This window comes from Moschus berezovskii, chromosome 1, assembly GCF_049115385.1.
Source record: "Moschus berezovskii isolate FMDL1 chromosome 1, NW_MosBer_1.0, whole genome shotgun sequence".
NCBI classification, from domain to species: Eukaryota; Metazoa; Chordata; class Mammalia; order Artiodactyla; family Moschidae; genus Moschus; species Moschus berezovskii.
Genome location: NC_142460.1, coordinates 164,006,057 through 164,021,274, shown reverse-complemented (window position 1 = coordinate 164,021,274; position 15,218 = coordinate 164,006,057).

The following is a 15,218-nucleotide window of genomic DNA, read 5'->3' as shown; positions in this document are numbered from 1 at the left end:
TCGGGCATAGACTTGGATTACCGTGATATTGAATGGTTTGTCTTGGAAATGAACAGAGATCATTCTGTCGTTTTTGAGATAGCATCCAAGTATTCATTTCAGACCCTTTTGTTGACTGTGATGGCTACTTCATTTCTTCTAAGGGATTCCTGCCCACAGTAGTAGATATAATGGTCATCTGTGTTAAATTCACCCATTCCAGTCCATTTTAGTTTGCTGATTCCTAGAATGTCGACATTCCCTCTGCCACCTCCTGTTTGACCACTTCCAATTTGCCTTGATTCATGGACCTAACATTCCAGGTTCCTATGCAATATTGCTCTTTGTAGCATTGGACCTTGCTTCTATCACCAGTCACATCCACAGTTGGGTGTTGTTTTTGCTTTGCCTCCGTCCCTTCATTCTTTCTGGATTTATTTCTCCACTGATCTCCAGGAGCATATTGGGCACCTACCAACCTGGGGAGTTCATCCTTCAGTATCCTATCTTTTTGCCTTTTCATGCTGTTCATGGGGTTCTCAAGGCAAGAATACTGAAGTGGTTTGCCATTCCCTCCTCCAGTGGACCACATTTTGTCAGAACTCTCCATCATGGCCCATCCATCTTGGGTGGCCCTACCCGGCATGGCTTAGTTTCATTGAGTTAGACAGGGCTATGGTCCATGTGATCAGATTGGCTAGTTTTCTGTGATTGTGGTTTCAGTCTGTCTGCCCTTTGATGCCCTCTCTCAGCACCTACTGTCTTAATGGGGTTTCTTTTACGTTAGACGGGGAGTATCTCTTGACGGCTGCTCCAGCAAAGTGCAGCTGTTGTTCCTTACCTTGGACATGGGGTATCTTCTCTCAGCTGCTTGCTGCTCCAGCACTGCCGTAATTAAATTCAGCTAATTCTCAAGGTTAGAGTTTTTTGGAAAGGTGGCAAATTGCAAAAAAAAACAAAAACAAAAAAAAACCCTTTAATCTTTTCTTTGTTGTGGGTGATATTTGGTGAAATTTTGTTACACTATTGTTTGCAGTAAACATCCTTTTCACATATTTATGTGAACTATTTTCTCACTTCCACTGTATAATCATAAGGGATTTGATTTAGGTCATATCTGAATGGTCTAGTGGTTTTCCCTACTTTCTTCAATTTAAGTCTGAATTTGTCAATAAGGAGTTCATGATCTGAGCCACAGTCAGCTCCTGCTCTTGTTTTTGCTAACTGTATAGAGCTTCTCCATCTCTGGCTGCAAAGAATATGATCAATTTGATTTCGGTGTTGACCATCTGGTGATGTCCGTGTGTAGAGTCTTCTCTTGTGTTGTTGGAAGAGGGTGTTTGCTATGACCAGTGTGTTCTCTTGGCAGAACTCTATTAGCCTTTGCCCTGCTTCATTCTGTATTCCAAGGCCAAATTTTCCTGTTACTCCAGGTGTTTCTTGACTTCCTACTTTTGCATTCCTGTCCCCTATAATGAAAAGGACCTATTTTGGGTGTTAGTTCTAAAAAGTCTTGTAGGTCTTCATAGAACCGTTCAACTTCGGCTTCTTCAGCATTACTGGTTGGGACATAGGATTGGATTAATGTAATATTGAATGGTTTGCCTTGGAAATGAACAGAAATCATTCTGTCATTTTTAAGATTGCATCCAAGTACTGCATTTCGGACTCTTTGGTTGACCATGATGGCTACTCCATTTCTTCTAAGGGCTTCCTGCCCAGAGTAGTAGATATAATGGTCATCTGAGTTAAATTCACCCATTCCAGTCCATTTTAGTTCACTGATTCCTAGAATGTCTATGTTCACTCTTGCCATCTCCTGTTTGACCACTTCCAATTTGCCTTGATACATGGATCTAACATTCCAGGTTCCTATGCAATATTGCTCTTTACAGCATCGGACCAGATCTGATAGATAGAGTGCCTGATGAACTATGGACCAAGGTTTGTGACATTGTACAGGAGACAGGGACCAAGACCATCCATATGGAAAAGAAATGCAAAAAAGCAAAATGGCTGTCTGCGGAGGCCTTACAAATAGCTGTGAAAAGAAGAGAAGTGAAAAGCAAAGGAGAAAAGGAAAGATATAAGCATCTGAATGCAGATTTCCAAAGAATAGCAAGGAGAGATAAGAAAGCCTTCCTCAGTGATCAATGCAAAGAAATAGAGGAAAACAACAGAATAGGAAAAACAAGAGATCTCTTCAAGAAAATCAGAGATATCAAGGGAACATTTCATGCAAAGATGGGCTCGATAAAGGACAGAAATGGTATGGACCTAACAGAAGCAGAAGATATTAAGAAGAAGTGGCAAGAATACACAGAAGAACTGTACAAAAAAGATCTTCACGACCAAGATAATCATGATGGCATGATCACTCACCTGGAGCCAGACATCTTGGAATGTGAAGTCAAGTGGGCCTTAGAGAGCATCACTATGAACAAAGCTAGTGGAGGTGATGGAATTCCAATTGAGCTATTTCAAAGCCTGAAAGATGATGCTGTGAAAGTGCTGCACTCAATATGCCAGCAAATTTGGAAAACTCAGCAGTGGCCACAGGACTGGAAAAGGTCAGTCTTCATTCCAATTCCAAAGAAAGGCAATGCCAAAGAATGCTCAAACTACTGCACAGTTGCACTCATCTCACATATTAAAGTCATGCTCAAAATTCTCTAAGCCAGGCTTCAACAATATGTGAACCGTGAACTTTCAGATGTTCAAGCAGGTTTTAGAAAAGGCAGAGGCACCAGAGATCAAATTGCCAACACCCGCTGGATCATGGAGAAAGCAAGAGAGTTACAGAAAAACATCTATTTCTGCTTCATTGACTATGCCAAAGCCTTTGACTGTGTGGATCACAATAAACTGTGGAAAATTCTGAAAGTGATGGGAATCCCAGACCACCTGACCTGCCTCTTGAGAAACCTGTATGCAGGTCAGGAAGCAACTGTTAGAACTGGACATGGAACAACGGACTAGTTCCAAATAGGAAAAGGAGTACGTCAAGGCTGTATATTGTCACGCTGCTTATTTAACTTCTAAGCAGAGTACATCATGAGGAACGCTGGGCTGCAAGAAGCACAAGCTGGAATCAAGTTTTTCGGGAGAAATATCAATAACCTGAGATATGCAGATGACACCAGCCTTATGGCAGAAAGTGAAGAGGAACTAAAAAGCCTCTGATGAAATTGAAAGAGGAGAGTGAAAAGGTTGGCTTGAAGCTCAACATTCAGAAAACAAAGATCATGGCATCTTGTCCTATCACTTCATTGGAAATACATGGGGAAACAGTGGAAACAGTGTCAGACTTTATTTTTTGGGCTCCAAAATCATTGCAGATGCTGATTGGAGCCATGAAATTAAAAGACGCTTACTCCTTGGAAGGAAAGTTATGACCAACCTAGATAGCATATTAAAAAGCAGAGACATTACTTTGCCAGCCAAGTCCATGTAGTCAAGGCTATGGTTTTTCCCGTGGTCATGTATGGATGTGAGAGTTGGACTGTGAAAAAAGCTGATCGCCGGAAAATTGACGCTTTTGAAGTGTGGTGTTGGAGAAGACTCTTGAGAGTCCCATGGACTGAGAGGAGTTCCAACCAGTCCATTCTAAAGGAGATCAACCCTGGGTGTTCATTGGAAGGACTGATGATAAAGCTGAAACTGCAATACTTTGGCCACCTCATGCGACGAGTTGACTCACTGGAAAAGAGTCTGATACTGGGAGGGATTGGGGGTGGGAGGAGACGGGGACGACAGAGAATGAGATAGCTGGATGGCATCACCGACTCGATGGACATGAGTTTGAATGAACTCCGGGAGTTGGTGATGGACAGGGAGGCCTGGCGTGCTGTGATGGGGTCGCAAAGAGTTGGACACGACTGAGCGACTGAACTGAACTGAATTGAAAGTATTTTCGATTTGAATTAAATTTGATTCTTTTATGATGCAGTCACAATGAAGATTATAATAAACAGAATCCCTCCAGTAAGCTGAAATATAAAATTTTAGATGTAGGAAGTTAATGCCGTCAATGCTATTCTGAATCATAAGGAGTTGCCCTGGAATTGAAGCCTTGATGAGGTTCATTTACATACACACAGGCTACAAGACACAACTTTCTCTCCACTAATGGCTTTGAAAGGGCTTCCGAGAGTCTGCTGGTAATCAGGACTGACATCCTGAATTGATGGCTGATGGAGAGTAGGGCCAAGACACAGAGTGATGTCAGGGACTTTTAATAAGACTTGGCAAGTGATCAGGGCACACAGTCAATCACAGGGTCATGCCAACACCCTCCTTCCCATCTATTCTCTCAGAGGGTCCTTGAGCAAAATTGAGAAAATAAATAAAATGAAACTACATACATAAAGAATCTTTAATAGAATTTTCTGTATGGCGAGTGGGACTTTTGTAAAATTGCTTTATTTTCTGTTTTGTGTGTGTGTTCATCTATACAAAGAGAAAACAAAACTAAGAGCAAGATCTTGATATTTCTGAGGGTTTTTCTTTTTTCCCCCTTTAGTTTTGTGATTTAAGAATAAGAAAGCAAAGAGAAATGCCTTGCAAAGGCAACTTTGCATGGATATCTCTAAACTGCATTATTGTACCAGTCTAATTTCAGTGGTCCTCAAATAACGAACTTACATACTGCTCTCAACCTTTCCAATTTCAAGTAGAGGGGAATGTCACAATCTTCAGGTAGAAAAACTTTCTTCATTTTAAAGCCAGTTATGAAAAAGTCTGAATTTTTGATCTAAAAGAAAAAAAAAATTCTGGAATAAATAGACCTGATCTTGGAAGAGAAAAATTTCTTGTCTTCAAATCTGATTTTCATTTTCTTTCATTAAAATAAAAATATAATAAAGAATATCCCAGAATAGCCTTTTTTCATGTTAAGAATACCGAACCACATCAAATAATTTCTGGAACCAGCCAAGAAAGGAAAAGGAGAGTGAAGTTCAAATATAATAGACTGATATTTCTTATTGGAGTCAGAGTTCTCATAAAAATCTTGCAAGTCTTTTGGTAAATTAACTAACTTGACTCAGTAACTCATGTCAAATATAATAATAAACACTCTTTGTCTCTTTCTGCCAATTCAGTCATGTAAAAATTATCTTAAGGGCTTCCCATTTGGCTCAGTGGTAAAGAATCCTCCGGCAGTTTAGGAAACACAGGAGATACAGATTCAATCCCTGGGTTGGGAAGATCCCTGGAGTAGGAAATGGCAACCCAGTCCAGTCTTTTGCTTGGGAAATCCCATGGACGGGGGAGCCTCGTGGGCTACAGTCCATGGGGTCACAAAGAGTCAGATACAACTGAGCGACTAAACACATACACACATTATCTTATTCTACCTTTCTTTTCAGTTTGCACAAAAGTCCTTTTTGGAAATAAGTCATACATATATTAAAGGTTCTAGAATTCTCCAAATTTTGAAGTCCTTTCCCATCTAGGATAGCTTATCAATCCTAGTCTCCCCCTGGTTCTTCCCAATTACACACACACACACAAACCCAACTGTGAACTGCTGCACCTTTGGCCCTACAGTTCTGGGTTGAAAATCCCTTCTCCCCTGTCTTTGGGTGAAATTTGTCTATTTTTCAAACATTTAGCATAAGGTAGAGACTTCCGTCCTCCCTCCTCTAGGGAAGAGGTGGCTTTGTGTCCTTCTGTGCTCTCTCTCCTGGAAATACTTCTCCGTGAGCAAGGGGTTTGGATTACTTCACATGTATCCACACCTCCTCCTGGGTTCCTGCTAGGCTGACTCTGAAGCAAATCTTCCTTCTTAGATGCCTTTGTTCCAGGGCTCTGGAAGTGGTCAGGATGCTGTCAGATGCAGTGGCATGGTGCAGGTCCGTGTTCTATCATATTTTCATCTTATAACCTTATAAAATCTTATAACTTTATTAAAGCCATCTTGATCTTTTTCTGGCATAGTGAAAAGAGAGTGGCATGAGGGGCAGGCAAACTAGGGTCTTATGACTTTAATTCTCAAGTCATGTGACCTCCTGGATCTTGAGACTCCTCATTCAAGTCCAGAGAGAGTTGGAGGGATTAGCTTAGATGACATGCAAAATGCCTGTAGGTAGTAATCAGGAATGCTCACTGCTTTATCTTTGCCTCCTCTTGTGTGCATAAGCATTCTGAGTGAGGCAGACAGCGTGGATTTACTGCAGTGTATAAACTCTAATACCGCCACTGTGTTAAACCACTCAACAACTGTATTGCAGAATTTATGTCTTAACTATTCTGAAAAGTCATCAATTTAATGTCTTTTGAAAAACATTATAGGTTTTGCCTCAGAGACTTTAGGGAACTTATCAAGGAAATAATTAGAACTACAGATAAAGATCTATGAAAGAGTTTTATTTTATTTTAATTATAGTAGTGAAATACTAGAAGCACCCAGGATAGGTTAATTAAATTATTGTATATCCATTCAATGGATTGTTGCACAGTATTAAAAAGATGTATTGAAACACTTTCATGACAGGAAATCATTCATGATTTAGTAACACACATAATAAAAATATCATATAAAATAAACTGAATGAAAATCTATTTAAATAGCAACTTAATATTGATTATCTGAATATACGGGGGAGCCTGGTGGGCTTCCGTCTATGGGGTCACACAGAGTCGGACACGACTGAAGTGACTTAGCAGCAGCAGCATCTGAATATACATACATAGAAAAACATATAGAAGTAAACACAAAACATGTTAACAGCATTCAGTTTTTGGTCAGCTGTAGCAACTAGCCCTTCCACCTTGAAAATGGAATTATGAGGGATTTATATATATTTTATTCTTTTAATTTGTCTTTTTTCAGAATTTTCACACTGTGCTAAATTGTATTTGTAACAAAAGTCATTTGTAAAAGCCTTATAAAAATGAAAATATGGATTTCTGTATACTGAGATTTAAATAAATGCTTATAAGCATATACATTTAATAATGTTTCTCACTAGCTAAAGTTTTGTTTTGTTTTGTTTTTACTTTCTCCTCCTATAAAATAAAAGCTCCTGAGAGCCTGGAATATGTCTTTTCATGTTTAAATTCAAGCTCAGTTCTTGATAGAAATTCATTCATTTTTCACATTTCCTACTAATGTTTATTGAGTGGTGTTTTGCACAAGATGCTACATGCTTGGTTCTCAGAAGATCCTGGGTTGGTGGGGAGTAGACACCAGGTTCTTACGGTGTGGCTTTGAGAAGTGGGCAAAATTGGGAAATCAGTGCCTTCTCTCAGCTGTGTTTCTCTGACTTTGAACTCCTCAGATTTGAGGGTGTTTTAAACTTTTATCCAAGAAGACTCTACGGGTCTCCATGTGAAGTCAGCATAGAGAACAGTGTGCACACAGTGTGCGTTAAAAGCAGGCTTGCCTTGGACATAAGGAAGCAGAGTTTGAGTGATGCGTTACCAATACACTGATGTCCATTCTGTACATATTTTTCATCACATCTCTCTTTTCAATGCTTGTTTTGGGGTAGTAGATTTTATTATCATTTAAATGTTTGTATTTTCAAATATTTTTTCTTTATTAAAGATTGAATTGCTTCTGGCAGTGCTTGTGTGCTTCTGGAAGTGCTGACTTGGCTCTTTCACCTGTGTCTCCTTTGAAAGAATCTTTCTGAGTTACAACCATTGCTTCTGAAGCTGAAGTCACTCTACTGCTGCTCTTCAGGCCTTTGTGGAAAGCATCTTTCAGCTGCATCTCATAGAGCTTGGCAGGAGCCCAGGGAAGAAACTCAGTGCTCAGAGTAGACCCAGAGGTTTCTCTGCCTCACCCACAGTTGTTCTTTCCCCACTGAGTCATAGGTGCATAGGTGCATTAGCATTATTCTCCATCCTGGAATTTAGGATGGTATAAGAATTTGAGATGTTATAAGAATTTGTGTTTTATCCTTCATGTGACTCTGAGGAATACTTAAATTCATATAATCATTATTTTTTAAGTTTTATTGGAGTAATTTCTTAGAAAATAGTTGCCAGTTTATGTTGTATAGGAATGCTGCTACTGCTGCTAAGTCACTTCACTCGTGTCCGACTCTGTGTGACCCCACAGACGGAAGCCCACCAGGCTCCCCCATCCTTGGGATTCTCCAGGCAAGAACACTGGAGTGGGTTGCCATTTCCTTCTCCAGTATAGGAATATTACTTCTTAATCCACTTTTTCTGCAACTGTTTAAAAATACATTTCATTTTAAGAAGGTATGAATTATAGAAGAATCTCTGATCTGATTATCTTAGGCTTTTTTGTAGGTGTTAGCATTTTCCAAATATTTATCAAATGTCATTTCTTTTTAACACACACTAGGAGAGTCAATGATTTTTAAAGACTTGATAAATGTTATAACTATTTATTGCTTACTTTTTTTTTAATAGTAGTGCTAATCGGATTACATGGTCAAGAACCACAGAGGATTATTCAATCGGGAAGTCCTCTCCTTTATTCAGTGTTGAAGTAAGAGATTTGAGAAATGTATTAAGTCTTTGAGAAGGATATGTATTGAGTAGAATAACTATGGAGATAATGAGTGGAATGAAACCATACTTCTTAAAATATTGATAAGGAGGTACAGACTCAGCCTCAGGTGGTTGTTTAATACGTGTTGGTTCCCACAGCTCAAATCCCTTCTACACACACCTGCTATGGCCCTGGAATGGAAGGAGGAAGGGACCAGTCAAACTCCTTTTCTTTATGGATAAAGAAACTGTGGTACATATACACAATGGAACATTACTCAGCCATAAAAAGGAACAAATCTGAGTCTGTTCTAGTGAGGTGGATGAACCTAGAGTCTGTTACAGAGTGAAATAAGTCAACAAATATCGTATATTAACACATATATACAGAATCTAGAAAAACGATCCTGATGAACCTATTTGCAAGGGCAGGAATGGAGATGCGGAGATAGAGAACAGACTTGTGGACACAGCAGGGGAAGGAGAGGGTGGGACGAATGGAGAGAGTGGCATAGGAACATATACACTGCCACATGGAAGCCTGGCGTGCTGCAGTCCATGGGGTCACAAAGGGTCAGACACGACTGAGCTGACTGATGTAAAAATACATAGCCAGGGGGAATTTGCTGTATGATGCAGGGCACTCAGCCCAGGGCCCTGTGACAACAGAGACGGGTGGGATGGGGTGGGAGGTGGGAGGGAGGCTTAAGAGGGAGGGGAAGTATGTATACTTGTAGCTGAATCATGTTGATGTGTGGCAGAAAACAACACAACGTTGCTCAGCAATCATCCTCCAATTAAAAATAAATTTAATAATTCTTTTCATCTGTCCCTGTGATCCAGCATCTCATCCCAATGCCTGGTACATGGAAATCACATTAACATACTAGACTCAGTGACATTATGGAGCTAGCCATTCTTCACATTTTTATGATAAGGAAGTTCAGTACAAGCAGTGGAATGATACACTCCTCCCTACATTGTCAGACAGACACGATTGAGCTACTGAATAACAACATATTGTCAGAAGGAAGTATTTCTTGAATGAACATGACTGATGTTGCATGGGCTGCAGTGGGAAATGCCCACACGCACCAGTTCATAAGGCCCGTGTGGTCTGGAGATGTCCTGCCCTTGACATTGTACTTACTCTCATGCTTGTCCAGAGGAAGCTCCAAGGGGGATGCAAACACTGGAAAGAGGCATACATCTTAGTAGGAGCTGACAAAATTAAAAGTGTTTCCCCCGAAAGGAAGGAAAATTAGAATGCTTTGTAGTTGTACTTTTAAATGACTTGCAGGCTTGCACATTATCTCATTTGATTAGACTGAGTCTAAGGTTCTTTCATGTTCTCGCTGATCTGTGCTCTTTGTTTATAATGTGGATTAATAACTGTGACATTCTAATCTCCAAGAGAAGAGGGGCACATTGCCTAAAATTAAGCTTCTTTCAAGATTTCTGTGTTTTGTGTTTGTGTTTCCAAAGACTTTTTTTAAACTTTTAAATTTTATACTGGAGTATAGCCGATTAACAATGTTATGATAGTGTCGTGTGAAGAGCAAAGGGACTCAGTCATACACATACATGTATCTATTTTCCCCCAAACTCCCCTCCCATCCAGGCTGCCACACAACATTGAACAGACTTCGTTGTGCTATACAGTAGGTCACTGTTGGTTATCCATTTTAAATATAGCAGTATATATATGTCCATTCCCAACTCCCCAACTATCCCTCCGCCTATTCTTCCCCCTGGCCACCATAAGTTTGTTCTCTGAGTCTGTGAGTCTGTTTTGAAAATAAGTTCATTTGTATCATTTCTTTTTAGATTCTGCATATAAGGGATGTCATACTATATTTCTCCTTGTCTGTCTGACTTGCTTCACACAGCATGACAAGCTCTAGGTCCATCCACATTGCTGAAAATGGCTTTTTTTCATTCTTTTTCAGTTCAGTCATGTCCGACTCTTTGTGACCGCATGAATCACGGCATGCCAGGCCTCCCTGTCCAGCAGTATTCGAGTTTTAGCTTTAGCATCGTTCTTTTTAATGGTCAGTTAATATTCCATTGTGTATATGTGCACAACATCTTCTTTATCCGTTCCTCTGGTGATGGAGATTTATATTGTTTCCATGTCTTGGCTATTGTGAATAGTGCTGAGATGAACATTTGGGTGTACCCATACACTTTTAAATACAGAATTGTCTTCCTATTTAAAGCTCATCTGGAGGGAGAAAATGAACATTACTACCCATTCTATTAGCCACGATATATCCCCAGAGTGATAGCTTCTACTTGTGCATGAACACAGCTTATGTGACAGTGGCTGCAGAGGCAACTGGAGCTTCATGGATCGTGTCCCAGACTCTAGTGATTCCATGCACCTAACTCATCACATTTGAAATATATATCTTGGCATCTTTTTGAGAAATAAAGCTATTTTCTTAGGAGAAGCTCTCTCCCTAGCTCTCCTCCCTTGTAAACAACTGCAGGTACAGTTTGCCCACTTTGATGTTAGCATTTTTTTGCATGGGGTAGACAGATGATGAGCAGCTTTGAGATGCTATTATAAGTTCAATTGTATCCCCCAAATGATATATGAAATCCCACACCCCTAGTAATTCAGAATGTGACCTTATTTGAAAACAGATGTAATTAGTTAAATTAATATGAGTTAAGACTGGGTACAGTGGCTCCTTTATTCAATATGACCCGTATCCTTATAAGAAGAGAGGAATTTGGACACAGACACAGAGAGAACATGGCCACATGAAGACAGAGATGGAGGCTGGAGAAATGTGAACATAAGGCAAGAATGCCCAGGGCTACCAGAGCCTAGGATATACAAGAGAGGACCCCTCCCTGCCTAGAGTCCTTCAAGGAAGTACGGCCTGCCAACAAGCTGGCTTCACACTAATGGTCTCCAGAAATGTGAGAGAAGACACTTCTGTGTTTTAAGTCAGTTTCTGTGGTTTAAAGCAGTTTTTTTTTAATGTATTCTTTATGGCATCCCTAAGAAATTAATACAGATGCCATAATGAAAGACAAAGCCAAAGGCAAAACACGAAACAAGTTTCACTGGCAGTCAACTCTTCAAAGACCTTCCGTCTCCTAACCATGAATTATTCAAGTCTTTTGTTTTTTGGTACCTGTCAGTTTGAAACCCAAGATTGTCATCTATCTTTTGGTTGGCTATTGCAGATCCTTCTCAAACTGTTTCCGTCTAGCTGATAACTGACAGACTCCACGTTCTCGTGCAGTGGAGAAAAACAGGAAGGAAAATTGAACTTTCCACTGAGTATTGAGATTAGGCTCCCACACCTGCTGAGAGGATATGAATGTGCAATTGGGCAAGAGAAGTAACAGGAAACTGGACTCTGCAAAGTTAAACTGAAACAGCATCAGCCTCTGCCTCTCATGTCCAGACAACTTCCTGTCCAAGAGGTTTCACAGGGCCAGGAGAAAGATTCACATGGTGACAAGCTGACAGTTGGGGTTTACTGTCATCAGTGATGTGTAATAATGATCTTCGATAGCGGTCACACAATCTGTCCTCCTCCAAGGATTCATTCCCTCTTATTTGCTTTCCTCAGCTGCACACAGAATGTGCTGTCTTCAACATTCTCAGAAGATCTCTACCCTCAAGTTTTCTCTTACACGTTGAGTGAGCATTGTGGTAGTGTGTATGGTGACCACTGAATAGGAAACAGTGCAGGGAACAAAGCAGGCAAGTGTACATAAAGAAGATATTTTACTGTTCACTTGCTAAGTTATGTCTGACTCTTTGCAACCCCATGGACTGCAGCACGTCACGCCTCCCTATTCTTCACTATCTCTCGGAGCTTGCTCAAACTCATGTCCATTGAGTCAGGGTGCCATCCAACCAGCTCATCCACTGTTGCCCCCTCCTCCTCCAGCCTTCGATCCTTTCCAGTATCAGGGTCTTTTCCAAAGAGTTGGCTCCTCAAATCAGGTGGACAAAACACTGGAACTTCCACTTCAGCATCAGTCCTTCCAGTGATTATTCAGGGTTGATTTCCTTTAGGATTGACTGGTTTGATCTCCTTGCTGTCCAGGGGACTCTCAAGGATCTTCTACAGACCTAAAATTTGAAAGCATCAATTTTTTGGCATTCAGCCTTCTTTATGGTCCAGCTTTCACATCCATACATGACTACTGGAAAAACCATAGCTGTGACTGTACGGACCTTTGTTGGCAAAGCGATGTGTCTGCTTTTTAATACGCTGTCTAGGTTTATCATAGTTTTTCTTCCAAGGAGTCTTTTAATTTCATGGCTGCGGTCATTGTCCACAGTGGTTTTGGAGCCCAAGAAAATAAAATCTGCCACTGTTTCCATTTTTCCCTATCTCTTTGCCATGAAGTGATGGGACTGGATGCCATGATCTTAGTTTTGTGAATGTTGAGTTTTAAGCCAGCTTTTCACTCTCCTCTTTCACTTTCATCAAGAGAGTCTTCAGTTCTTTAGAGTCCTTATCCCCAGTAATTACAACAGGATGTATTTTCTTTTTAGAACAAGAATTATAGTTCTTTTCATTAATCTAAGTTGCTCGAGTCTATAATTCTTTAGCTGTGCTTTTCATGGTCAGATCCTTATCAGTTTGGTTCATATGGTTACAGTGATTGGGAGAATTTAACAAAGAATCTTGAAAATATATCTGGAATGTATCAGTGCTAAAAATACAGGATGAATCGATTTTGTATAATCTTTTATAAAACTTGTTATATTCAAAGAATATGTCTGAAATGGGCAGAAAAAAATGGTGGGCACTAATCAGATGTCTTTTTTATGACTTTAGCTTTTTCCTTATGGCCCTCATTTATGCCATTTCTCTTCATAAAATACTGGTTATTTTAAAATGATATTCTCTAATTAAAATTTAATATCAAGAAATGAAAGAAAGATGGCTTCAGTGTAGACATTTATAATGACTTTATTATATCCTTGCTCAAATGACAAGTTGAAGTTTTCCCAGCATGATATGAGAGTAATTTATCAGAAGATATCAAAATGAGGAAAATGTATGTTGGTTAAAACCCTTTCATCCTCTGTATCAAGAAGAGAGTAAATTATCTTAAAACAAATGATTTTTTATTCATCTTATTTAAAGGAATATCCTGCTTTTGCTACATATGTGTTGAATTAGATGGTGCCTCAGATGGTAAATAAGCTGCCTGCCAGCTGGAAGACCTGGGTTTGATCCCTGAGTCGGGAAGATCCCCTGGAGAAGGAAATGGCAACCCACTCCAATATTCTGGCCTGGAGAATTCCATGGACAGAGGAGCCTGGTGGGCTACAGTCCATGAGGTCGCAAAGTGTTAGACATGACTTAGTGACTAAACCACCACCACCGTCATCATTGTACCAAAGAGAGAACTTCCCTTCAGGTACACATATAATGTACACATATAATAGACCCACCTCATACTGAATGGCACAGTACGTCAGAAACCCCACGTCGTAGGACACACCTCCCGCATTAAAGGCTCTTCTTGTCCAGTGTTCTAGATGCATCTTATATTTCATGTCTATCATATTAACCACTAGTATGATGATCACCTTGTACAGCCGTTATTTGCTTAGAGTTGTGAGTTTATACCAATGTCTTTGTTCATCATTCCTTCCTTAAGAACACTTGTCTTTCCTGAAGAACATACTTTAGTTCCAAGAAATGTCCTTTATTGCTAAACTCTCTCAATTTTTACCAAATTCTGGCAAATTTTCAGATATTTTCCTCAAAATATTGATTGTCTTCCATTTTTTCTACTCTGTTTCTGGGATTGTAATCAACCATATTATCCCGCCACTAAATCTCCCTTTCCCCTTTCATATTTGTGTCTCTTTTTCTCTTTACACAGTAATCTGGGTAGTAATTTCCTTAGCGATAGCCACTCAGTCACGTCCAACTCTTTGCAACCACATGGACTGTAGGCCCGCCAGGCTCCTCTGTCCATGGGATTTTCCAGGCAAGAATATTGGGGTGTGTTACCATTTCCTTCTCTAGGGAGATTTTATTTTACTATATTAATCTCCCCAACTGTGTCTAATATAAACATTTCTATCAAGGGTTTTGCCTTTCTGGTCATTCTATTTCTTTTTCTTTCCCTCTAATTTATCTGTCTTTTGTGACACCAGTCTGTTCCTTTATCTCTTTCTTAATTCAGTTGTTGAAAGTTACTTAGTGTCTTGATGACTGTGGCTTTGTAGTAGAGCCTGAAGTCTGGCAGGTTAATTCCTCCAGTTCCATTCTTCTTCTTCAAGATTGCTTTGGCTATTCGAGGTTTTTTGTATTTCCATACAAATTGTGAGATTATTTGTTCTAGTTCTGTGAAAAATATCGTTGGTAGCTTGATAGGGATTGCATTGAATGTATAAATTACTTTGGGTAGTATACTCATTTTCACAATATTTATTCTTCAAATCCATGAACACGGTATATTTCTCCATCTATTAGTGTCCTCTTTGATTACTTTCACTAGTGTTTTATAGTTTTCTATGTACAAGCCTTTTGTTTCCTTAGGTAGATATATTCCTAAGTATTTAATTCTCGTTGCAACAGTGAATGAAATAGTTTCCTTAATTTCTCTTTCTATTTTCTCATTATTAGTGTATAGGAATGCAAGGGATTTCTGTGTGTTGATTTTATATCCTGCAACTTTACTGTATTCATTGATTAGCTCTAGTAGTTTTCTGGTAGAGTCTTCAGGGTTTTCTGTGTAGAGGATCATGTCATCAGCGAACAGTGAGA